The 26,405-nt window shown below is 49.6% G+C and overlaps 5 non-coding genes across 5 annotated transcripts; all 5 read right to left on the reverse strand.

Moving 5' to 3' along the window:
• Window positions 1–5,787: 5,787 nt before the first annotated feature.
• On the reverse strand, window positions 5,788–5,859 carry trnap-agg (transfer RNA proline (anticodon AGG)). The gene has a single exon. It is a non-coding gene; the product is annotated as a tRNA-Pro (tRNA).
• Window positions 5,860–7,975: 2,116 nt separating this feature from the next.
• On the reverse strand, window positions 7,976–8,047 carry trnap-agg (transfer RNA proline (anticodon AGG)). Its single transcript has one exon. It is a non-coding gene; the product is annotated as a tRNA-Pro (tRNA).
• Window positions 8,048–12,351: 4,304 nt separating this feature from the next.
• On the reverse strand, window positions 12,352–12,423 carry trnap-agg (transfer RNA proline (anticodon AGG)). Its single transcript has one exon. It is a non-coding gene; the product is annotated as a tRNA-Pro (tRNA).
• Window positions 12,424–14,539: 2,116 nt separating this feature from the next.
• Window positions 14,540–14,611, reverse strand: trnap-agg (transfer RNA proline (anticodon AGG)). The gene has a single exon. It is a non-coding gene; the product is annotated as a tRNA-Pro (tRNA).
• A 2,116-nt stretch (window positions 14,612–16,727) lies between these two features.
• Window positions 16,728–16,799, reverse strand: trnap-agg (transfer RNA proline (anticodon AGG)). Its single transcript has one exon. It is a non-coding gene; the product is annotated as a tRNA-Pro (tRNA).
• Between the last annotated feature and the right edge of the window lie 9,606 nt (window positions 16,800–26,405).

Here is a 26,405-nt window from a genome sequence, read left to right on the forward strand (position 1 = left end):
GACGGAGTTGTCCTCTCTATAAGAAGGAGAAGAAGAAGAGGAACAGAGGATTTGTTTGTCTTAAGTATGACTTTGATTTTTGTGGTTTTTGGTTGATTTTTGAAGCCCTCCCCTTCAGCCTAGCTCTGTTTGGGGAGGGGAGAGACTTTTGGGGTTTTTTTGTTGCTTTTTTGTTGCTTTCTGAGTCCTGTTTGTGTTTTAATGGAAGGAAAAAACATGGAGGCAGAGAATGTTATTGTAGTGGAGGAGGAGAGTGGTGTAGGAAAGAGAAGGATGAGGAATTCGGACCGACTCCCCCGGCGGGTTTTTGCAAGGGTGCATACTTTTGTGGTGGATGTGAGCGGTGTGGAGAAACCATGGCGTGGAGATAATAACGGGTGCTATTATCGCAGCGGTGCACGGCGTCTGTGGGGAGGGCTCTCTTTTTGCCTGCCGCCCCCAGACGCCAAAAGAGTTTGAACTGACTCTGGACTCAAAGGTACATGCAGACACGGTAATCTCAGATTAGACTATCAAGGAGAAGCTGAGTAGCTGGGGGGCGAGAGTGATTTCGGACATCAGGATGCGCCACTACCCCGGGACCACCATTGCTGATGGCACGAGGTTTGTTCGGATTCGCTTTCCCGAGCATGTAGCCTCGTTGCCATACAGCACCCGCTTCACCACGGCAGAGGGGGGGCAGTACTTCAGGGTCCTCCACGACCAGCAACAAAGGGTGTGTCATGTCTGCCTGGACTCGGGGCACATGGCCAAGGACTGCCCTGAGTTCCTCTGCTATGACTGCAGACAGCCCGGCCACCGCGCCAGGAACTGCACCGCTGCCAAGTGCCCGGACTGCCTCCATGCGCTCATGAGCTGCAACTGCGAGCCGGAGCCGGAAGATCCAGCCGGAGCAGGAGCAGCTGCCCGCAACGCTGAAGGGGTTGAAGATGGACTACGGGTGGCCGCTGCAGCTGAGCATGGAGAGTTGCCAGCAGCGGTGCCCCAGGACCCCAGTGAGCCAGCAACGCCCCAGCCGGTGATGGGGGAGAGGCAGAGGGAGGCCCCTCCAATCCTGGGTACAGCGCAGCAGAAAGGAGCCGGGGACCAGCCAGCATCTCCACCAGCAGGGGCGCCCCGTTGCCCTAACAGACCTGCTGCGTCCCACTCTGTGCCGCAAGAGAAGCGGAGGAAGGTTGCTCCACAACAGGCGGCAGTGCAGCGTGGTGCAGCTGAGATCCTACGGACACCACCACCACCAGAGGAGCCTGAGGGGAAGCGCCCGGTTGCCCTGCAGCGGCCACAAGACACTGCCCTGCCTGGTGAGGGAGCCTCTTCAATACTCGGTCAGGCACCGTTGGCAGAGACTGTGGAAGGGGAGTTGGATATGGTCGTGGGAGGAGAGGTAGGGGAAGTGGTGGAAGAAGGAATGGAGGATGGGTGTCTGGAGATGGATGGGGCAGGGACGGAGGAGGGGTATTACAGGGCATGAAGATGGAGGGGGAAGGAGAGGTGGTGGAGATGGATGGGGTGGAGAGGGAGGACAGGGAGGAGGGGGAGAGGAGTGGGCGAGCCGGGGTACAACCGCCTGGGCCCTCGAAGGCCGGGATCCAGTGGCACCACGTCAGGCCTCAGCCCAACCTCAATCCCAGTTCAAGAGTTGTCCGCAGACCCATCCTTGATGTCTCTGCGGTGGCGGAGACAGGAGGTGGGGAGGAAGCAGCAAGTGTTGGCAATGAGAATGTGGCAGAAAGGGCGGGGAAACTGTTGTGCGGGCCGGAGAATTAACTTCACTCTTTCCTGGCCATATACGTGATGGCATCTTTCGCCTCTTTAAATGCCAATGGGCTGAGGGACAGAGCGAAGCTCGGGGCAGTGTTAGCTCTGCTGGGGCGGACGGATGTTGTCTGCCTCCAGGAGACCTTCTGGGACGAGGAGTGTGTCCGGAAGGTGCGAGCAGAGTGGGACGGGGAGCTGTTTTACAGCAACGCCTCCAGCCTGTGCAGGAGGGGGGTGGCTGTGCTGGTGAGGAGGGGAGTGTACGAGAGCGTAAGGCTCCTGCACCACGACACGGAGGGCCGGCTCCTGCAGGTCTGTCTTGGGTTTCCTGGACAGTCCGTGCTGCTGAGCAACATCTACGCCCACAATGGGGAAGCTGAGCGGCTCGCCTTCTTTAAGCAGCTGGAGGCGAGCTGCTTTCAGCAGCCAGGGCTGGTCGTCGGAGATTTTAACTGTGCACTGAGTGCGCTCGATGTCGCGGTTGGGATGACCTTTAAGAGCAGCGCTGCTCGCAGCTTCCTGGAGCGCAGTGCGGAAGCTCACTGGTTCGTGGATGCGTGGCGTCAGGCTTAGTGTGCGCGGAGGGACTTTTCTCGGCGGCAGGTCGTCGAAGGTGTCTTGAGACAGAGCCGGATCGACCTGTTGCAGGGGCACATGAGTCTCTTCCCGTGCCTGAGCCAGATGCGCTATGTGTTCATGACCCTGAGCGACCATGCTGTGCTTCACTTTTCTCTAGCAGGGGCACAGGAGGACCGGTGCCCCGGCCTCTGGTGCTTTAATAAGGCGCTCCTGGGGAGGCTTCATTCTGTCAGGGCATAGAAGACCTTATCCGGCAGCAGCTGCAGTGTCCCCTGTATAGGTCAGAAAAGCTGGTCTGGTGGGATAATCTCAAGTACGCCATCAAAGAGTTCAGTATCTAGTATGGCCTGTCCCGGGGGCGGGAGAAGGCCAGGCGGGAGAGACAGCTTCGGGCTCGGATCACCTCAGAGCTCGGGCTCCTGGCAGATCACGGCGGGGGCTGCGAGCTCTTGCTGGAGCTGAGGGGTGAGCTGCAAGCCCTGGAGGAGGAGAAGTGGAGAGGAGCCAGGGTGCGCAGCAGAGCCCAGTATCTTGCCAAGGGCGAGAAGAGCACGAGGTTCTTTTTCGGCCTGGAGCAGGAGAGGCAGCGCAGCTCCTTCATCGAGGAGCTGGTGGGAGAGGACGGCCATTTTAGAGGTGGTGCAGGCCTACTGCGCTGCCTCGGGCGCCAAGGTAAACTTGGAGAAGTCTGAGGTCATGCCGGTGGGGAGGGCAGACCTTGCCCCGCTCTTCGGTTACCCTTTCAGGGTTGAGACGGGTCACCTGAAGGTCCTTGGCATCTACATTAACGCTGATGAGCAGGCCACTGGGCTTCTCCTGTGGAAGGAGAAGCTCATTAAGATGAGGGCAAATTAAATCGGTGGAGACACAGGTCCCTGACCCTGAAGGGAAGGGTCCTGCTCGTTAACACACTGTGCCTGTCCCTCTTGTGGTACCCACTGTCTGTGATGCCTCTTCCTGAACGGGTAGAGAATGAGATTAGGCAACTGGTGGTGGGATTCGTGTGGGAGGGGAAGCCTCCGCGGGTCACTCATGACACCCTCATTGGGAAAATCTCCAGGGGTGGGCTGAAGCTGTGTGATGTAGGCCTGAAGCTGAAAAGCTTTAGGCTGAAAGTAGTGAAGAAGTTCCTTGACCTGGATAATGTCAGCATTTGGAAGATTGGTATGGCAAGCTACCTCGAGACTTGCGGGGGCTTGGGGCAGGAGACCCTCCTGGTGAGGCTCACTCCGGGGTTGATAAAACATCTGCCCTCCTTTTACAGGGAGGTCCTGCTGGCGAGGGGGTAGTTCATGTCCCAGCATGTCTCCTACACGTCGGAGACCCGGGCCCAGCTTCTGGAACAGCCTCTGTTCCTCAACCCCCTGCTGGTGTCTCGATGGAACAGGCAGCTCTACGGGGCTGGCATATCCAAGGTCAAGGATCTTCTTAATGAAGTAAAGGACGGATTTCTGCCCACCCAGGCTATTGTCGACGCTGTGCGAGAGGTCGACGACGAGCTGCCTGTCAGTAAGATCCGTCAGGATTACGAGCAGCTCAAACTCGGTCTCCCGGACAGTTGGCTGGAGAAGCTCCATCTACAAGACGGGGCAGCAGGCCCGGGCTGGCCGGAGCTGAGGGTGAAGTGGGGGGACCGTGGGGTGGACCTCCTGGGGTGCACCACCAGCATGTTCTACAGGCTGATGATGGCGAAACGCTTCAGAGTGCCTCACACGTGCAATGTCCCCAGTTCAAAACAGAGCAGCTTTTTTTGTTGCCACGCACACTGTTTGGGGATTCGCCTATGCGCTGTGATCGAACAGACCCACTCACCTCTTAGTGTGGCGGGATCTGCACAGTGCATGTCGCAGCGCTTTCTGCTTTCACTTCAATGTGCTTCCTGATGTCGAGTCGTGTGCTGTGCAGAGGCTCTGAAAGCGAGAGCAATGAAAAGGTGCACAGTGCTGTGAAAGAAAACACAGAGGAGTGAAAGGCAGTCCTTTCTCTAAGACCGGGGTAAAGTTAGCTTGAAGTTCGAAAACGATTTTGGCACGCCTGTAGTGCTTTCGCGAAATCTCTTAAGAGTTACAAAAACACTTGCTTTGTGTATAAAATGCATTGTGAATGCTTTCTCAGCCTTCACTTTGTCATTTTTATGACTTTTTTTTACCACGCTCAAATATTGTTTTGTCCATATCTTCACAATGGAAGCACAGAACGTCTTCAAACCAAATGCATTTAAAAGACCACAACTTCTGGAAATTTCCACATTCTCTACATCAAACTTTCAGTGAGCTAATTTCGTTTTTCATTGATGCATAATTACGCACTAACTGGAACCCGGGGGACCGCTGTGTGCACATGTTCACAATGCGAGAAATACTGTTCAATATGGCTTCATGCGAAAAACCCGTATATTACCTTAGGAAGCAGAACTGTGCAGTCTCCAATTACCCAGACTGTAAGATGACAAGATGAGTTGATGGAAAGAGCACAAAAGTTCAGCTCGTACAATAGGCAACGAAGGTCCCAGCGTCGTCATCGCACTTGAAAGGACTGCCTTGCAGACCAAGGGCAGTGGGCAGTGCCCGGTAAGAGGGGCAGAGGCGGTAAGACATGATGCCGAGAAGCATGAACCAAGGGGGATGAGCTCAAATGGTAGAGCGCTCGCTTAGCATGCGAGAAGTAGCGGGATTGATGCCCGCATCCTCCAGGTCTGAGTTTAGAGCTCCAGGAGCCTGGTGCTCTCATTTAGCCTCTGTGACTCCTGACAGGTGCTCCTCCGTTGCGGAGAGAATGTCCTTCAATTGTCAAGCGTTGAAGGGCCACACCTCCTTCCCAACCTCAGTCTGCACTGAGTGCGTCTCCGGCATTTTCTCGTCCAATTTGTCAGCTTAGCAAGTGAAAAGTATATCCGAGTGAAAACAGTGCTGATAATACTCTGAGGAATTGTTAGAAGACGTGCTTTTGATCATCGATTGCTTAACAATCACATTCGTTCGACTTGAGCAATCAAGCTCGTAGTTTTCCTTCAAATCTTGAAAGCTCTCAGTGAGAACATCATAGGCTGCAGGACGCCCCGTAACTTGATTACTTCAACAGAAAGAAGAGCAGACAGCTCCACAAATATGCGAGGCGCAGAGAGCGCAAGGCGAGCCGCACACGTTTCGGTGGCTGAGAGAGGGCAGTTCTTGCTTCTGCATTTCCCAAGTAAGGACGCATGACAACAAGCGATCGCGGTGCTCATCTACGACATAGTGGTGATGAGTTTTCAGTACGTGTTCTTTTGAACGAGCAATGAGGTTGCCGCCTCGGACAGCTGACTGCACGCTCTCATTGTGCCACGTGATGAGAATTCACCAGGCTCGTTCAGTCATTAGTCACATTCCATCGTTTACCATAAGCAGACGCTGCGAAGTGATGTGGATATAAGTTCCCAGTCTTGTGGAAGAGGAGGAAAAGAGCACACAAGGGCTCGTCCGGGAGTTGAACCCGGGACCTCTCGCACCCTAAGCGAGAATCATACCACTAGACCAACGAGCCACAGCAGCACTTTCCATTTCAATCTGTCAGCGAGCTTGAGGATGGGGGAGAGGCGTCATTCGCTCGTCCAGTCAGACCTTCATCAATACATCAAGAAAGCCGCAATTACACGACTGCCTTGTAGACGAAGGGCAGTGAACTGTGCCCGGTAAGAGGGGAACAAGCGGCACTAGGTGACGCCGAGGCATAAGCCCCAGCGAGGGGGGTTGGTTTGTATGGTACAGCGCTTGCTTTGCATGTGGGAGGTAGCAGGATCAATTCCCGCATCCTCCAGGTATGTGCTTAGAGCTTGATGTGCCAAAAGGTGTCCTTTAGCCTGTGGTCACGCCTTGCATGGAGAGCATCGTGCAGCTGTAAAGCGTTTCGCAGCCACGCCCCCTTTTCATCTTCTCTCTGGCTTAAGCGTCTCCGCCACTCTCTCTTGACATTTCATGTCAGCTTGTCAGAAGTCCGAGTGACATTTTTAATGGCTGAGTGAGGGCACGATGCTGAAGCAGAGAGGCCACTTTAGCCAGAGAGACTTGTGCTAGGTGAGATCTGAAAGACGGACTCACAACAGAAACAGACCAAAAATGTATGGGTGAGATCAAAAGGCAAATGCAACATTCAGCAGAGGGCGTCTAAAGATTAGGGAACGGGCGACTGAAATCCATGTGAGGCAAACTTTCCGGTGTGTGTCCTGCAGCTGGGTTTGTTGGCGTAATTGGTAGTGCGTCAGTCTCGTCATCTGAAGGGCCTGAGTTTGATCCTCACACGGGGCAGGGCTGCTTCCTCTCTTGCTCTTTTCAAACACTTGCGGCAACTGTTCGCTCATAACCACGTCTGGAATGCGTGACCTTTACACGGGCGAGAAGCAACGCCGCATCCCTTTTCTAAAGAACATTCGCATTCAGAAATAAGTCAAGAAATTTGCCATTACTTTCGCTCGCACTGCTGTCAGCCTGCCCATGTTGCCAAAGAAAGATTCACTCGGCGTCAACATGACAGAACAGCGATCACTTGAAAACAATGTTCCACACTCCGTAAGCAAGAACTTCAGTGTTTGCAGTCACCCGATATGCCGATAGTCAAAGGAGCGCAAAACACGAAGCGTCAAAAGACAAGATGAGTTGATGGAAAGAGCGTTGAATTGATGAACACAAAAGTTCAGCTCGTACAATAGGCAACGAAGGTCCCAGCGTCGTCATCGCACTTGAAAGGACTGCCTTGCAGACCAAGGGCAGTGGGCGGTGCCCGGTAAGAGGGGCAGAGGCGGTAAAACATGATGCCGAGAAGCATGAAGCGAGGAGGATGAGCTCAAATGGTAGAGCGCTCGCTTAGCATGCCAGAGGTAGTGGGATTGATGCCCGCATCCTCCAGGTCTGAGTTTAGAGCTCCAGGAGCCTGGTGCTCTCATTTAGCCTCTGTGACTTCTGACAGGTGCTCCTCCGTTGCGGAGAGAATGTCCTTCAATTGTCAAGCGTTGAAGGGCCACACCTCCTTCCCAACCTCAGTCTGCACTGAGTGCGTCTCCGGCATTTTCTCGTCCAATTTGTCAGCTTAGCAAGTGAAAAGTATATCCGAGTGAAAACAGTGCTGATAATACTCTCAGGAATTGTTAGAAGAAGTGCTTTTGATTATCGATTGCTTAACAATCACATTCGTTCGACTTGAGCAATCAAGCTCGTAGTTTTCCTTCAAATCTTGAAAGTTCTCAGTGAGAACATCATAGGCTGCAGGACGCCCCGTAACTTGATTACTTCAACAGAAAGAAGAGCAGACAGCTCCACAAATACGCGAGGCGCAGAGAGCGCAAGGCGAGCCGCACACGTTTCGGTGGCTGAGAGAGGGCAGTTTTTGCTTCTGCATTTCCCAAGTAAGGACGCATGACAACAAGCGATCGCGGTGCTCATCTACGACATAGTGGTGATGAGTTTTCAGTACGTGTTCTTTTGAACGAGCAATGAGGTTGCCGCCTCGGACAGCTGACTGCACGCTCTCGTTGTGCCACGTGATGAGAATTCACCAGGCTCGTTCAGTCATTAGTCACATTCCATCGTTTGCCATAAGCAGACGCTGCGAAGTGATGTGGATATCAGTTCCCAGTCTTGTGGAAGAGGAGGAAAAGAGCACACAAGGGCTCGTCCGGGAGTTGAACCCAGGACCTCTCGCACCCTAAGCGAGAGTCATACCACTAGACCAACGAGCCACAGCAGCACTTTCCATTTCAATCTGTCAGCGAGCTTGAGGATGGGGGAGAGGCGTCATTCGCTCGTCCAGTCAGACCTTCATCAATAAGTCAAGAAAGCCGCAATTACACGACTGCCTTGTAGACGAAGGGCAGTGAACTGTGCCCGGTAAGAGGGGAACAAGCGGCACTAGGTGACGCCGAGGCATAAGCCCCAGCGAGGGGGGTTGATTTGTATGGTACAGCGCTTGCTTTGCATGTGGGAGGTAGCAGGATCAATTCCCGCATCCTCCAGGTGTGTGCTTAGAGCTTGATGTGCCAAAAGGTGTCCTTTAGCCTGTGGTCACGCCTTGCAGGGAGAGCATCGTGCAGCTGTCAAGCGTTTCGCAGCCACGCCCCCTTTTCATCTTCTCTCTGGCTTAAGCGTCTCCGCCACTCTCTCTTGACATTTCATGTCAGCTTGTCAGAAGTCCGAGTGACATTTTTAATGGCTGAGTGAGGGCACGATGCTGAAGCAGAGAGGCCACTTCAGCCAGAGAGACTTGTGCTAGGTGAGATCTGAAAGACGGACTCACAACAGAAACAGACCAAAAATGTATGGGTGAGATCAAAAGGCAAATGCAACATTCAGCAGAGGGCGTCTAAAGATTAGGGAACGAGCGACTGAAATCCATGTGAGGCAAACTTTCCGGTGTGTGTCCTGCAGCTGGGTTTGTTGGCGTAATTGGTAGTGCGTCAGTCTCGTCATCTGAAGGGCCTGAGTTTGATCCTCACACGGGGCAGGGCTGCTTCCTCTCTTGCTCTTTTCAAACACTTGCGGCAACTGTTCGCTCATAACCACGTCTGGAATGCGTGACCTTTACACGGGCGAGAAGCAACGCCGCATCCCTTTTCTAAAGAACATTCACATTCAGAAATAAGTCAAGAAATTTGCCATTACTTTCGCTCGCACTGCTGTCAGCCTGCCCATGTTGCCAAAGAAAGATTCACTCGGCGTCAACATGACAGAACAGCGATCACTTGAAAACAATGTTCCACACTCCGTAAGCAAGAACTTCAGTGTTTGCAGTCACCCGATATGCCGGTAGTCAAAGGAGCGCAAAACACGAAGCGTCAAAAGACAAGATGAGTTGATGGAAAGAGCGTTGAATTGATGAGCACAAAAGTTCAGCTCGTACAATAGGCAACGAAGGTCCCAGCGTCGTCATCGCACTTGAAAGGACTGCCTTGCAGACCAAGGGCAGTGGGCGGTGCCCGGTAAGAGGGGCAGAGGCGGTAAGACATGATGCCGAGAAGCATGAAGCGAGGAGGATGAGCTCAAATGGTAGAGCGCTCGCTTAGCATGCCAGAGGTAGCGGGATTGATGCCCGCATCCTCCAGGTCTGAGTTTAGAGCTCCAGGAGCCTGGTGCTCTCATTTAGCCTCTGTGACTTCTGACAGGTGCTCCTCCGTTGCGGAGAGAATGTCCTTCAATTGTCAAGCGTTGAAGGGCCACACCTCCTTCCCAACCTCAGTCTGCACTGAGTGCGTCTCCGGCATTTTCTCGTCCAATTTGTCAGCTTAGCAAGTGAAAAGTATATCCGAGTGAAAACAGTGCTGATAATACTCTCAGGAATTGTTAGAAGAAGTGCTTTTGATTATCGATTGCTTAACAATCACATTCGTTCGACTTGAGCAATCAAGCTCGTAGTTTTCCTTCAAATCTTGAAAGCTCTCAGTGAGAACATCATAGGCTGCAGGACGCCCCGTAACTTGATTACTTCAACAGAAAGAAGAGCAGACAGCTCCACAAATATGCGAGGCGCAGAGAGCGCAAGGCGAGCCGCACACGTTTCGGTGGCTGAGAGAGGGCAGTTTTTGCTTCTGCATTTCCCAAGTAAGGACGCATGACAACAAGCGATCGCGGTGCTCATCTACGACATAGTGGTGATGAGTTTTCAGTACGTGTTCTTTTGAACGAGCAATGAGGTTGCCGCCTCGGACAGCTGACTGCACGCTCTCGTTGTGCCACGTGATGAGAATTCACCAGGCTCGTTCAGTCATTAGTCACATTCCATCGTTTGCCATAAGCAGACGCTGCGAAGTGATGTGGATATCAGTTCCCAGTCTTGTGGAAGAGGAGGAAAAGAGCACACAAGGGCTCGTCCGGGAGTTGAACCCGGGACCTCTCGCACCCTAAGCGAGAATCATACCACTAGACCAATGAGCCACAGCAGCACTTTCCACTTCAATCTGTCAGCGAGCTTGAGGATGGGGGAGAGGCGTCATTCGCTCGTCCAGTCAGACCTTCATCAATAAGTCAAGAAAGCCGCAATTACACGACTGCCTTGTAGACGAAGGGCAGTGAACTGTGCCCGGTAAGAGGGGAACAAGCGGCACTAGGTGACGCCGAGGCATAAGCCCCAGCGAGGGGGGTTGGTTTGTATGGTACAGTGCTTGCTTTGCATGTGGGAGGTAGCAGGAACAATTCCCGCATCCTCCAGGTGTGTGCTTAGAGCTTGATGTGCCAAAAGGTGTCCTTTAGCCTGTGGTCACGCCTTGCAGGGAGAGCATCATGCAGCTGTCAAGCGTTTCGCAGCCACGCCCCCTTTTCATCTTCTCTCTGGCTTAAGCGTCTCCGCCACTCTCTCTTGACATTTCATGTCAGCTTGTCAGAAGTCCGAGTGACATTTTTAATGGCTGAGTGAGGGCACGATGCTGAAGCAGAGAGGCCACTTCAGCCAGAGAGACTTGTGCTAGGTGAGATCTGAAAGACGGACTCACAACAGAAACAGACCAAAAATGTATGGGTGAGATCAAAAGGCAAATGCAACATTCAGCAGAGGGCGTCTAAAGATTAGGGAATGGGCGACTGAAATCCATTTGAGGCAAACTTTCCGGTGTGTGTCCTGCAGCTGGGTTTGTTGGCGTAATTGGTAGTGTGTCAGTCTCGTCATCTGAAGGGCCTGAGTTTGATCCTCACACGGGGCAGGGCTGCTTCCTCTCTTGCTCTTTTCAAACACTTGCGGCAACTGTTCGCTCATAACCACGTCTGGAATGCGTGACCTTTACACGGGCGAGAAGCAACGCCGCATCCCTTTTCTAAAGAACATTCACATTCAGAAATAAGTCAAGAAATTTGCCATTACTTTCGCTCGCACTGCTGTCAGCCTGCCCATGTTGCCAAAGAAAGATTCACTCGGCGTCAACATGACAGAACAGCGATCACTTGAAAACAATGTTCCACACTCCGTAAGCAAGAACTTCAGTGTTTGCAGTCACCCGATATGCCGATAGTCAAAGGAGCGCAAAACACGAAGCGTCAAAAGACAAGATGAGTTGATGGAAAGAGCGTTGAATTGATGAGCACAAAAGTTCAGCTCGTACAATAGGCAACGAAGGTCCCAGCGTCGTCATCGCACTTGAAAGGACTGCCTTGCAGACCAAGGGCAGTGGGCGGTGCCCGGTAAGAGGGGCAGAGGCGGTAAGACATGATGCCGAGAAGCATGAAGCGAGGAGGATGAGCTCAAATGGTAGAGCGCTCGCTTAGCATGCCAGAGGTAGCGGGATTGATGCCCGCATCCTCCAGGTCTGAGTTTAGAGCTCCAGGAGCCTGGTGCTCTCATTTAGCCTCTGTGACTTCTGACAGGTGCTCCTCCGTTGCGGAGAGAATGTCCTTCAATTGTCAAGCGTTGAAGGGCCACACCTCCTTCCCAACCTCAGTCTGCACTGAGTGCGTCTCCGGCATTTTCTCGTCCAATTTGTCAGCTTAGCAAGTGAAAAGTATATCCGAGTGAAAACAGTGCTGATAATACTCTCAGGAATTGTTAGAAGAAGTGCTTTTGATTATCGATTGCTTAACAATCACATTCGTTCGACTTGAGCAATCAAGCTCGTAGTTTTCCTTCAAATCTTGAAAGCTCTCAGTGAGAACATCATAGGCTGCAGGACGCCCCGTAACTTGATTACTTCAACAGAAAGAAGAGCAGACAGCTCCACAAATATGCGAGGCGCAGAGAGCGCAAGGCGAGCCGCACACGTTTCGGTGGCTGAGAGAGGGTAGTTTTTGCTTCTGCATTTCCCAAGTAAGGACGCATGACAACAAGCGATCGCGGTGCTCATCTACGACATAGTGGTGATGAGTTTTCAGTACGTGTTCTTTTGAACGAGCAATGAGGTTGCCGCCTCGGACAGCTGACTGCACGCTCTCATTGTGCCACGTGATGAGAATTCACCAGGCTCGTTCAGTCATTAGTCACATTCCATCGTTTGCCATAAGCAGACGCTGCGAAGTGATGTGGATATCAGTTCCCAGTCTTGTGGAAGAGGAGGAAAAGAGCACACAAGGGCTCGTCCGGGAGTTGAACCCGGGACCTCTCGCACCCTAAGCGAGAATCATACCACTAGACCAACGAGCCACAGCAGCACTTTCCATTTCAATCTGTCAGCGAGCTTGAGGATGGGGGAGAGGCGTCATTCGCTCGTCCAGTCAGACCTTCATCAATAAGTCAAGAAAGCCGCAATTACACGACTGCCATGTAGACGAAGGGCAGTGAACTGTGCCCGGTAAGAGGGGAACAAGCGGCACTAGGTGACGCCGAGGCATAAGCCCCAGCGAGGGGGGTTGGTTTGTATGGTACAGCGCTTGCTTTGCATGTGGGAGGTAGCAGGATCAATTCCCGCATCCTCCAGGTGTGTGCTTAGAGCTTGATGTGCCAAAAGGTGTCCTTTAGCCTGTGGTCACGCCTTGCAGGGAGAGCATCGTGCAGCTGTCAAGCGTTTCGCAGCCACGCCCCCTTTTCATCTTCTCTCTGGCTTAAGCGTCTCCGCCACTCTCTCTTGACATTTCATGTCAGCTTGTCAGAAGTCCGAGTGACATTTTTAATGGCTGAGTGAGGGCACGATGCTGAAGCAGAGAGGCCACTTCAGCCAGAGAGACTTGTGCTAGGTGAGATCTGAAAGACGGACTCACAACAGAAACAGACCAAAAATGTATGGGTGAGATCAAAAGGCAAATGCAACATTCAGCAGAGGGCGTCTAAAGATTAGGGAACGGGCGACTGAAATCCATGTGAGGCAAACTTTCCGGTGTGTGTCCTGCAGCTGGGTTTGTTGGCGTAATTGGTAGTGCGTCAGTCTCGTCATCTGAAGGGCCTGAGTTTGATCCTCACACGGGGCAGGGCTGCTTCCTCTCTTGCTCTTTTCAAACACTTGCGGCAACTGTTCGCTCATAACCACGTCTGGAAAGCGTGACCTTTACACGGGCGAGATGCAACGCCGCATCCCTTTTCTAAAGAACATTCACATTCAGAAATAAGTCAAGAAATTTGCCATTACTTTCGCTCGCACTGCTGTCAGTCTGCCCATGTTGCCAAAGAAAGATTCACTCGGCGTCAACATGACAGAACAGCGATCACTTGAAAACAATGTTCCACACTCCGTAAGCAAGAACTTCAGTGTTTGCAGTCACCCGATATGCCGATAGTCAAAGGAGCGCAAAACACGAAGCGTCAAAAGACAAGATGAGTTGATGGAAAGAGCGTTGAATTGATGAGCACAAAAGTTCAGCTCGTACAATAGGCAACGAAGGTCCCAGCGTCGTCATCGCACTTGAAAGGACTGCCTTGCAGACCAAGGGCAGTGGGCGGTGCCCGGTAAGAGGGGCAGAGGCGGTAAGACATGATGCCGAGAAGCATGAAGCGAGGAGGATGAGCTCAAATGGTAGAGCGCTCGCTTAGCATGCCAGAGGTAGCGGGATTGATGCCCGCATCCTCCAGGTCTGAGTTTAGAGCTCCAGGAGCCTGGTGCTCTCATTTAGCCTCTGTGACTTCTGACAGGTGCTCCTCCGTTGCGGAGAGAATGTCCTTCAATTGTCAAGCGTTGAAGGGCCACACCTCCTTCCCAACCTCAGTCTGCACTGAGTGCGTCTCCGGCATTTTCTCGTCCAATTTGTCAGCTTAGCAAGTGAAAAGTATATCCGAGTGAAAACAGTGCTGATAATACTCTCAGGAATTGTTAGAAGAAGTGCTTTTGATTATCGATTGCTTAACAATCACATTCGTTCGACTTGAGCAATCAAGCTCGTAGTTTTCCTTCAAATCTTGAAAGCTCTCAGTGAGAACATCATAGGCTGCAGGACGCCCCGTAACTTGATTACTTCAACAGAAAGAAGAGCAGACAGCTCCACAAATATGCGAGGCGCAGAGAGCGCAAGGCGAGCCGCACACGTTTCGGTGGCTGAGAGAGGGTAGTTTTTGCTTCTGCATTTCCCAAGTAAGGACGCATGACAACAAGCGATCGCGGTGCTCATCTACGACATAGTGGTGATGAGTTTTCAGTACGTGTTCTTTTGAACGAGCAATGAGGTTGCCGCCTCGGACAGCTGACTGCACGCTCTCATTGTGCCACGTGATGAGAATTCACCAGGCTCGTTCAGTCATTAGTCACATTCCATCGTTTGCCATAAGCAGACGCTGCGAAGTGATGTGGATATCAGTTCCCAGTCTTGTGGAAGAGGAGGAAAAGAGCACACAAGGGCTCGTCCGGGAGTTGAACCCGGGACCTCTCGCACCCTAAGCGAGAATCATACCACTAGACCAACGAGCCACAGCAGCACTTTCCATTTCAATCTGTCAGCGAGCTTGAGGATGGGGGAGAGGCGTCATTCGCTCGTCCAGTCAGACCTTCATCAATAAGTCAAGAAAGCCGCAATTACACGACTGCCTTGTAGACGAAGGGCAGTGAACTGTGCCCGGTAAGAGGGGAACAAGCGGCACTAGGTGACGCCGAGGCATAAGCCCCAGCGAGGGGGGTTGGTTTGTATGGTACAGCGCTTGCTTTGCATGTGGGAGGTAGCAGGATCAATTCCCGCATCCTCCAGGTGTGTGCTTAGAGCTTGATGTGCCAAAAGGTGTCCTTTAGCCTGTGGTCACGCCTTGCAGGGAGAGCATCGTGCAGCTGTCAAGCGTTTCGCAGCCACGCCCCCTTTTCATCTTCTCTCTGGCTTAAGCGTCTCCGCCACTCTCTCTTGACATTTCATGTCAGCTTGTCAGAAGTCCGAGTGACATTTTTAATGGCTGAGTGAGGGCACGATGCTGAAGCAGAGAGGCCACTTCAGCCAGAGAGACTTGTGCTAGGTGAGATCTGAAAGACGGACTCACAACAGAAACAGACCAAAAATGTATGGGTGAGATCAAAAGGCAAATGCAACATTCAGCAGAGGGCGTCTAAAGATTAGGGAACGGGCGACTGAAATCCATGTGAGGCAAACTTTCCGGTGTGTGTCCTGCAGCTGGGTTTGTTGGCGTAATTGGTAGTGCGTCAGTCTCGTCATCTGAAGGGCCTGAGTTTGATCCTCACACGGGGCAGGGCTGCTTCCTCTCTTGCTCTTTTCAAACACTTGCGGCAACTGTTCGCTCATAACCACGTCTGGAAAGCGTGACCTTTACACGGGCGAGATGCAACGCCGCATCCCTTTTCTAAAGAACATTCACATTCAGAAATAAGTCAAGAAATTTGCCATTACTTTCGCTCGCACTGCTGTCAGCCTGCCCATGTTGCCAAAGAAAGATTCACTCGGCGTCAACATGACAGAACAGCGATCACTTGAAAACAATGTTCCACACTCCGTAAGCAAGAACTTCAGTGTTTGCAGTCACCCGATATGCCGATAGTCAAAGGAGCGCAAAACACGAAGCGTCAAAAGACAAGATGAGTTGATGGAAAGAGCGTTGAATTGATGAGCACAAAAGTTCAGCTCGTACAATAGGCAACGAAGGTCCCAGCGTCGTCATCGCACTTGAAAGGACTGCCTTGCAGACCAAGGGCAGTGGGCGGTGCCCGGTAAGAGGGGCAGAGGCGGTAAGACATGATGCCGAGAAGCATGAAGCGAGGAGGATGAGCTCAAATGGTAGAGCGCTCGCTTAGCATGCCAGAGGTAGCGGGATTGATGCCCGCATCCTCCAGGTCTGAGTTTAGAGCTCCAGGAGCCTGGTGCTCTCATTTAGCCTCTGTGACTTCTGACAGGTGCTCCTCCGTTGCGGAGAGAATGTCCTTCAATTGTCAAGCGTTGAAGGGCCACACCTCTTTCCCAACCTCAGTCTGCACTGAGTGCGTCTCCGGCATTTTCTCGTCCAATTTGTCAGCTTAGCAAGTGAAAAGTATATCCGAGTGAAAACAGTGCTGATAATACTCTCAGGAATTGTTAGAAGAAGTGCTTTTGATTATCGATTGCTTAACAATCACATTCGTTCGACTTGAGCAATCAAGCTCGTAGTTTTCCTTCAAATCTTGAAAGCTCTCAGTGAGAACATCATAGGCTGCAGGACGCCCCGTAACTTGATTACTTCAACAGAAAGAAGAGCAGACAGCTCCACAAATATGCGAGGCGCAGAGAGCGCAAGGCGAGCCGCACACGTTTCGGTGGCTGAGAGAGGGTAGTTTTTGCTTCTGCATTTCCCAAGTAAGGACGCATGACAACAAGCGATCGCGGTGCTCATCTACGACATAGTGGTGATGAGTTTTCAGTACGTGTTCTTTTGAACGAGCAATGAGGTTGCCGCCTCGGACAGCTGACTGCACGCTCTCATTGTGCCACGTGATGAGAATTCACCAGGCTCGTTCAGTCATTAGTCACATTCCATCGTTTGCCATAAGCAGACGCTGCGAAGTGATGTGGATATCAGTTCCCAGTCTTGTGGAAGAGGAGGAAAAGAGCACACAAGGGCTCGTCCGGGAGTTGAACCCGGGACCTCTCGCACCCTAAGCGAGAATCATACCACTAGACCAACGAGCCACAGCAGCACTTCCCATTTCAATCTGTCAGCGAGCTTGAGGATGGGGGAGAGGCGTCATTCGCTCGTCCAGTCAGACCTTCATCAATAAGTCAAGAAAGCCGCAATTACACGACTGCCTTGTAGACGAAGGGCAGTGAACTGTGCCCGGTAAGAGGGGAACAAGCGGCACTAGGTGACGCCGAGGCATAAGCCCCAGCGAGGGGGGTTGGTTTGTATGGTACAGCGCTTGCTTTGCATGTGGGAGGTAGCAGGATCAATTCCCGCATCCTCCAGGTGTGTGCTTAGAGCTTGATGTGCCAAAAGGTGTCCTTTAGCCTGTGGTCACGCCTTGCAGGGAGAGCATCGTGCAGCTGTCAAGCGTTTCGCAGCCACGCCCCCTTTTCATCTTCTCTCTGGCTTAAGCGTCTCCGCCACTCTCTCTTGACATTTCATGTCAGCTTGTCAGAAGTCCGAGTGACATTTTTAATGGCTGAGTGAGGGCACGATGCTGAAGCAGAGAGGCCACCTCAGCCAGAGAGACTTGTGCTAGGTGAGATCTGAAAGACGGACTCACAACAGAAACAGACCAAAAATGTATGGGTGAGATCAAAAGGCAAATGCAACATTCAGCAGAGGGCGTCTAAAGATTAGGGAACGGGCGACTGAAATCCATGTGAGGCAAACTTTCCGGTGTGTGTCCTGCAGCTGGGTTTGTTGGCGTAATTGGTAGTGCGTCAGTCTCGTCATCTGAAGGGCCTGAGTTTGATCCTCACACGGGGCAGGGCTGCTTCCTCTCTTGCTCTTTTCAAACACTTGCGGCAACTGTTCGCTCATAACCACGTCTGGAAAGCGTGACCTTTACACGGGCGAGATGCAACGCCGCATCCCTTTTCTAAAGAACATTCACATTCAGAAATAAGTCAAGAAATTTGCCATTACTTTCGCTCGCACTGCTGTCAGCCTGCCCATGTTGCCAAAGAAAGATTCACTCGGCGTCAACATGACAGAACAGCGATCACTTGAAAACAATGTTCCACACTCCGTAAGCAAGAACTTCAGTGTTTGCAGTCACCCGATATGCCGATAGTCAAAGGAGCGCAAAACACGAAGCGTCAAAAGACAAGATGAGTTGATGGAAAGAGCGTTGAATTGATGAGCACAAAAGTTCAGCTCGTACAATAGGCAACGAAGGTCCCAGCGTCGTCATCGCACTTGAAAGGACTGCCTTGCAGACCAAGGGCAGTGGGCGGTGCCCGGTAAGAGGGGCAGAGGCGGTAAGACATGATGCCGAGAAGCATGAAGCGAGGAGGATGAGCTCAAATGGTAGAGCGCTCGCTTAGCATGCCAGAGGTAGCGGGATTGATGCCCGCATCCTCCAGGTCTGAGTTTAGAGCTCCAGGAGCCTGGTGCTCTCATTTAGCCTCTGTGACTTCTGACAGGTGCTCCTCCGTTGCGGAGAGAATGTCCTTCAATTGTCAAGCGTTGAAGGGCCACACCTCCTTCCCAACCTCAGTCTGCACTGAGTGCGTCTCCGGCATTTTCTCGTCCAATTTGTCAGCTTAGCAAGTGAAAAGTATATCCGAGTGAAAACAGTGCTGATAATACTCTCAGGAATTGTTAGAAGAAGTGCTTTTGATTATCGATTGCTTAACAATCACATTCGTTCGACTTGAGCAATCAAGCTCGTAGTTTTCCTTCAAATCTTGAAAGCTCTCAGTGAGAACATCATAGGCTGCAGGACGCCCCGTAACTTGATTACTTCAACAGAAAGAAGAGCAGACAGCTCCACAAATATGCGAGGCGCAGAGAGCGCAAGGCGAGCCGCACACGTTTCGGTGGCTGAGAGAGGGTAGTTTTTGCTTCTGCATTTCCCAAGTAAGGACGCATGACAACAAGCGATCGCGGTGCTCATCTACGACATAGTGGTGATGAGTTTTCAGTACGTGTTCTTTTGAACGAGCAATGAGGTTGCCGCCTCGGACAGCTGACTGCACGCTCTCATTGTGCCACGTGATGAGAATTCACCAGGCTCGTTCAGTCATTAGTCACATTCCATCGTTTGCCATAAGCAGACGCTGCGAAGTGATGTGGATATCAGTTCCCAGTCTTGTGGAAGAGGAGGAAAAGAGCACACAAGGGCTCGTCCGGGAGTTGAACCCGGGACCTCTCGCACCCTAAGTGAGAATCATACCACTAGACCAACGAGCCACAGCAGCACTTTCCATTTCAATCTGTCAGCGAGCTTGAGGATGGGGGAGAGGCGTCATTCGCTCGTCCAGTCAGACCTTCATCAATAAGTCAAGAAAGCCGCAATTACACGACTGCCTTGTAGACGAAGGGCAGTGAACTGTGCCCGGTAAGAGGGGAACAAGCGGCACTAGGTGACGCCGAGGCATAAGCCCCAGCGAGGGGGGTTGGTTTGTATGGTACAGCACTTGCTTTGCATGTGGGAGGTAGCAGGATCAATTCCCGCATCCTCCAGGTGTGTGCTTAGAGCTTGATGTGCCAAAAGGTGTCCTTTAGCCTGTGGTCACGCCTTGCAGGGAGAGCATCGTGCAGCTGTCAAGCGTTTCGCAGCCACGCCCCCTTTTCATCTTCTCTCTGGCTTAAGCGTCTCCGCCACTCTCTCTTGACATTTCATGTCAGCTTGTCAGAAGTCCGAGTGACATTTTTAATGGCTGAGTGAGGGCACGATGCTGAAGCAGAGAGGCCACTTCAGCCAGAGAGACTTGTGCTAGGTGAGATCTGAAAGACGGACTCACAACAGAAACAGACCAAAAATGTATGGGTGAGATCAAAAGGCAAATGCAACATTCAGCAGAGGGCGTCTAAAGATTAGGGAACGGGCGACTGAAATCCATGTGAGGCAAACTTTCCGGTGTGTGTCCTGCAGCTGGGTTTGTTGGCGTAATTGGTAGTGCGTCAGTCTCGTCATCTGAAGGGCCTGAGTTTGATCCTCACACGGGGCAGGGCTGCTTCCTCTCTTGCTCTTTTCAAACACTTGCGGCAACTGTTCGCTCATAACCACGTCTGGAATGGGTGACCTTTACACGGGCGAGAAGCAACGCCGCATCCCTTTTCTAAAGAACATTCACATTCAGAAATAAGTCAAGAAATTTGCCATTACTTTCGCTCGCACTGCTGTCAGCCTGCCCATGTTGCCAAAGAAAGATTCACTCGGCGTCAACATGACAGAACAGCGATCACTTGAAAACAATGTTCCACACTCCGTAAGCAAGAACTTCAGTGTTTGCAGTCACCCGATATGCCGATAGTCAAAGGAGCGCAAAACACGAAGCGTCAAAAGACAAGATGAGTTGATGGAAAGAGCGTTGAATTGATGAGCACAAAAGTTCAGCTCGTACAATAGGCAACGAAGGTCCCAGCGTCGTCATCGCACTTGAAAGGACTGCCTTGCAGACTAAGGGCAGTGGGAGGTTGCTGTTTTGAGACGGAGGCATTGGGATGGTGGGCCGAGATCTATTCTTCTTAAGGAATTCTTCATCGTGAAAGATCGGTCCACAGGTCATCCAACGAACTCAGGGAATCATGTGCTACTGAAGGGAGTGAAGTGCTGAAACACATGACATGCCCCCTTGATCTCACATGCACAATTCTGCTGCAATATACACAGCTACCGTCCACACCAGGTAGTGGGGCTTCAGCAGAATCTGCTACGCCACCTGTAATTACATATCCAGCTGCACACATATACATGGCCCTTCTGTCCTTTTCAGGATCTCAAAAAAAAGCATAGCGTGGTTTTCCTGCCACATGATTGACCTCATCTCCCTCAGAATGTGCCCCGCCACATTCATTGCTGAAGCAGGACGGAGGCTAACGGACATGTCAGAACAGTGAGGTTCAACGATCTCTCCAAAATATTGTGGTTGTAGTGGAAGAGATATGTTTTAAATTGTACCTTGGTATTTCAAACTCTCTCTAGAATGTTATCCATTTCTATTTTATTTTGACAGGAACTGTTAAAAGGCTAATGACACTAGATGAAAAGAGAAGAAAGAAAACACAACGTTTCAGCTGTGGAGCCTTCTTCAGGTGTGAGGGCTCCACGGCTGAAATGTTGTGTTTTCTTTCTTTTCTTTTAAGCATGGAATAGACCTATTACTTGTTCCTTTGCAGCCTACACATGGTGATGCAGCTCCCCACCTGAACTGCTAATGATACTAGATGCCTGGTAGTTTGTGGTACTTGGTTATTGTCTTATGTTTGCTCAAACTGCATATGTGTTGTAGCAGCGAGGCTTATTAATAAGAAAGAATTAAGTGTTCTGAGCCTTCCCAAATGAGGCCCCATCTCTGTTCATCTCTGTGGTGCAGCCACAGAGAAACTATTCATGCAGGCTGATTTAAGGTTTCCTTTGATAAGGGACAGCTCCCAAAGGGGGATGCACTTAGCTAAGCCTGGCTATCATGATCAATGGTCATCCATTGGCACCTATCTGTCTAGGGAGTGCCAGATGGACATCTGGACTGCATTCCTAGGTGTCAGGAGTAAATGACTCATATCTCACCTTGATCAACCAATCAGGGACTGGTAGGGCCAAGTAACCCACGTGGGACTCTGATGCCCATGGAACTTTCACCAATCAACGAGCTGAAGTTCCTCCAGGTAAAAACAAGAAACACAGAGAGCCTGTAGTAAGATTCAGGAGAATTCTGTGGACTTTTCTAAAGGGAATTCAAAGGAGAATTCCAGGGCAGGACGGCCCAGGAGCAGAAGGCTCCCAAGGGCAGGACATTCTCGCAGAGCGCCTCCTGACCATCCTGAGACTCAGCCCAGACAACCACGGAATGGTGTGTCCGAGTGCCAGAACTTTCCTTTGTTCTAAGAGTCTAGAGCGGAGGTTGCCAGAGAGTAACCAGAGGATCCACCCGAGGTTAGCACCAGTAGCAGGCCTCGTGAACAGGTTGGAACTGTGGACAGCTGAATCACTATTCAGAACTAGCGCTTCATCAGGAACGAACTGGTCTTCTTCCTGACTTGCTGGGACCCACAGTCATCTTTTCTCCTGTGCGCAAACTTTGCTAGTTAAAGCCAACACTAACTAGCCGGTCAGTGAGCATCAGCAGCGCACCGTCGCAAGCCGCACAGCACAGCCTGGCACCGAGCCAGAGAGCGCGGATTGGACAGCAACAGCCTGCAACTGTTTCTTTGAGTCCGCAGGATATCCCCAGAGATTGGATGAGTATTCAACTTCACTGCATTACTGCTCGAGAATTCAATTGTTATCCCAACCAGTTGATATCAATTTAATTCCTAAGAGTTATGTACTTGTTTTGAGTATCTAATGTAGAAGTTATAACCAAGTTCATTTACGAAACGGTCTAAATGAATGATATATTGAACGTATGTCCTTTTGATATGTGTAACACTTTGTAACTGATTGAATATATACCTTTTGTATTCTGATAACCCTCTCGATAAGATCTGTTAGGTTTATATGCATATTCTATGTATTAATAAATGTATCCTCGTGTATTAGTACCTGTGTGTGTGCGTTGTTTGAGTTATGTCGCATGGTTGGATTCTAAAGCCATCAAAAGAATCAATTTTGTGATTTACTGCTACAATTAATAATTGTCCCAGTAAATGCCCAAACCCTACAGAACTGGTTCCTTCAGAAAGCACACTACAGTGTGATTGCATATTTTTGTGTATTTTCATATGTCAATATTTAATTCACTCACATTCCTGTATGATTGGAAGGAAGGCAGATTGGATTTGGCACAGGACGCCTGCTCATATATGTTGATCTTTGTTGGGCTGGAAAAACAATGATAAAAAGTGAAAAAAGCTCTCCCCAACATTTCCCTTCTCTTGGCCATGGTTACACTGCCCTTTCTTTCCTTCTTTTGTCCTTCTACAAAGATTCCAGGGCTCTTTATCCACCATAATATCAGAAGCCAAAAATAACCATCTAATGTGTAAACAGCATTTGTAATGTTGGTAGCTGGAAGAGGTTAAGTATGTTTGCAAGACCTAGTTGATTACACCACAGACTTACCTTGTTTTTTTTTCTCTTTTAAAGGCTGTGCTGGACTGTACCACTATCATAGAAGATTTTTTTCAAGACACATCGCAGTTCCATAGTAGAATTTATCAATAGTAGAATTCCATAGGACATTATTTATCAACATCTAACATTACCCAGTGTGAGACTCTGCCAGTAAACCTCAGAGCATTGAGTTCTCCACTGGTGAAGATGGCTTTCTGAAGTCATGAAATCCACTGCTGGGATGCCTGAGAGACAGTGATTGAATCCTGTCTGGAATTAGGCTCTCTGTTAGTGTTGATCTGTGGGAATTATGTGGTAAAATGGGAAAACTCCTTTACTTTAGTCACTTTGAAAGTTCAAATGTACAGATCTTCAGAAACCCCAGTCTGAAGGATGAAGCAGGTTCTGCTCAAGGAGTTGCCTACGTTTTGCTCCATTCAATCCAAGCAGATAGTCCAACATTTGCCTTCTCTTGGCCATGATTACACTGCCCTTTCTTTCATCTTTGTACTTCTACAAAGATTTCAGGACTCTTAATCCACCATAATATCAGAAGCCAAAATTAACCTTCTAACATGTACAAATCATTTGCAATGAAAGGAGGTGGAAGGGTTTAAGAATGTTTGTAAGACCTGGTTGATTACCACACATAGACATACTTTGTTGTCAGTTTTTTTTCTCTTTGAAAGGCTATAGGAGGGGTGTGATGGACTGTACCACTATCATAGAAGATGTTTTTCTTCTAAGGACACTTCTGTAGCGGCAAGGCGTATTTAAAATAAAGGAATTAAGTTTGCTGCTCCCTTGCCAGTCCCTCTCTCCCTCATCTCAGTGCAGCTGGATACAGAGAGGCCATTCCATCTGGTTCACATTTAAGGTGTTTTTCTAGCTGATAGAGTTTCCTGATAAGGAACAGCTCCCAAGGCTGAGATTCACCAGCCACCCTAATAAGTGGTCATCTCTGGCGCTTTACTGTCTGGGAGATTCCATGGGAGAGGTTCATCCCAAGGTTTACAACCCTAAGGTCAGAGGTCACTGTTACTCATCCTCCACCTCAATCAGCCAATCAGGAACTGGTAGGGCAGGGTAACCCCACGTGGGTCTCGAATGCCCGGCGGAACTTTAAGCCACTGAACTACCGTAGTTCCTCCAGATAAAACAGGCAGCACAATGCCCAGAAGGTGCCCCTCCAGGACGTTCTCAGACTCAGCTCGGACAATCACGTGACGGCCAGTGTGTCCGAGTGCCAGGACTTAACTTTGTTTTAAGAGTCGAGAACGGAGGTTGCCCACGCATAACCAAAGGATCCGCCCGAGGTTAGCCCAGCAGCAAGCCCCGTGAACTCCACCTTCAAAGCTCGCCTGATCAACGAGTGAACTACGGTTGGAACTGTCGACAGCTGAATCTCAGGATTCAGGACTAGCGCTACATCGGGAACAAACTAGTCTTCTTCCCATCTAAAGAGTGTGACTGGCTTGGACCCGTAGTCACTTTCCATGTGCACAAGCTCTGCTAGTTTCAGCCAACACTAACTAGCCGTTCTTCAAAGAGCATCAGCAGCGCATCGCAACAGGAATCTCTCCCTCCTCTCCTTCTCACCAGCCGCACCGGCCACTGCCTGGCACCGAGCCAGAGAGTGCCGATTGCACACAACAACAGCCTGTCACTGCTTCTTTATGTCCGCGGGAGATCTGAATCCACACAGATCGGATGAGTATTCAACATTCTGCATTACAGCTCGAGAATTCAATTGTTACCTCAACCACAATTGATATCAATCTAATACCTATGAGTGATGTACTTGCTTTTGAGTATCTAGTGTAGAAGTTGTAATCCCAGTTCATTTACGAAACAGTCAAATGAATGGTATACTGAATGTATGTCCCTCTTGGTTTGGAACTCTTCGTGATTTAATATATACCTTTTGTATTCTGCTAACCCACACTCTTAAGATATGTTATGTTTATATGCACATTTTATGTATTAATAAGTGTATTCGTATCTGTGTGTGTGCGTTAATGAGTTAACCCGCAAAGTCGGTTTTCTAATAGCCATCAAAGAATCATTTTGTGACTTACTGCTACAATTAATAATTGTTCCAGTAAATACACAAAACCCCTACACACGCATGGAAACCAATATTTACCTGCTAATCCAGAATGCAGCAGAGAACAGTTGGACAGAAGGTTAGTATCTGTCGATACTGCATCACAGAAGTCAGTCTCTTCCCCCTCATTATGCAGGCTGACTTGTTCACGATGAACTGTCCTCCAGTGACAGTCAGCTGCAATCACTGACTCAGACATGGTGTTGATACACTGAGGGCACTTTGGCTGATTTGGTTAACATGCTTTCCTCTTAAACAGGAGATGCTTAAATCCCAGCAGTGCTTTTCTTCCCGTCTTGTCTTACAAAATGTATCACTATGGATGATTACGTACAGCTTGATTTTGTTTAACGCAAGTTTTCATTTTCGTTCTGGAACACCTTGCTTTTCATGAAATTCATACAGCTTGTTAAAGATGAAATACAAATCTTGCCTTGTATATCGCAGGCTGGTAAGAAAAAAGCATTATTTTCTTTTTTTTAAGCTTGCAAATGGAGAAAAGGGACACACGTGAGTCTCTGTTAATTTAAAGGTTAGTGGTTTGAGCCCACCCAGAAATGCACTTCTCATTATTGCAATGTAAACCTCATCTCTACTTATTCGGATTTCTTAGCAAAACCTTAACCCACTTGATATTTGCAAGAAATGTGAATGTTTTTGTTAAACAATTAAGTATGTAAGTCAATATCACTGGGAATGGCCAATAATGACCAACATTCAAGGACATCATATTCAGCCAAGGACTTTGATCTTCGAACGGCTAGCAGAAGAATTCTCTCGATGCATCCTTAGTTAGAATATTTAAAATTACGACACAGATTTGTTGGAGAACTTGACAAGCAAAAAAGACAGTTGGACAGCATGATTATGCTAGGACTGTACATTTGTATTTTAATACTTTTGTATATTTATCTTAATTGTAATATACATGTAACCATAAATGCTGTTCTATGTAAATACATTTTGTTGTATTTTATCATATTTTAGCTGAGGGCACAAGGGGGTCTATTATACCTTCCGAAACTTCCAAGACAACTATAACAGAGGCTCATATTTTAATATAATTTGCTTTAAAAGAAAACCACAATTTGTACGATATCAACCCTCAATATCGACGTTCAAATGAAGGATTTAAAGAAGCAACAGCGATAGGAGAGTACATTGATTTTGGACCAATGTTTGCATCTGAACAATCCTTCCTCCTGGAAAGAAGAAAAAACAGGTATGTTTTGAGTCTCATGATGATGCTCTTCTGGATAAAAAAAAAACAGTGCAAATTTGTTTCGGATGTATTTTGGATAAAATTATAACAGTCATCGAAGAGAAATTTGATCAGTTGAATGCAGTCGAAACTTTTGACATTTTATATGATGACAGGACGTACATTTAGGACTCAGTACCGATAACGCTGCTGATATTGATGGAGTAGAAATTAAGTGTATTGGTAGTTTTATCTGAGGGAAGAAGTACTAGAACACCTCCTATAAAAATGTTAGGATTCAG

The sequence above is a fragment of the Lepisosteus platostomus genome, chromosome 5 (genome assembly GCF_059453375.1).
Source record: "Lepisosteus platostomus isolate fLepPlt1 chromosome 5, fLepPlt1.hap1, whole genome shotgun sequence".
In the NCBI taxonomy this organism is placed as follows: domain Eukaryota; kingdom Metazoa; phylum Chordata; class Actinopteri; order Semionotiformes; family Lepisosteidae; genus Lepisosteus; species Lepisosteus platostomus.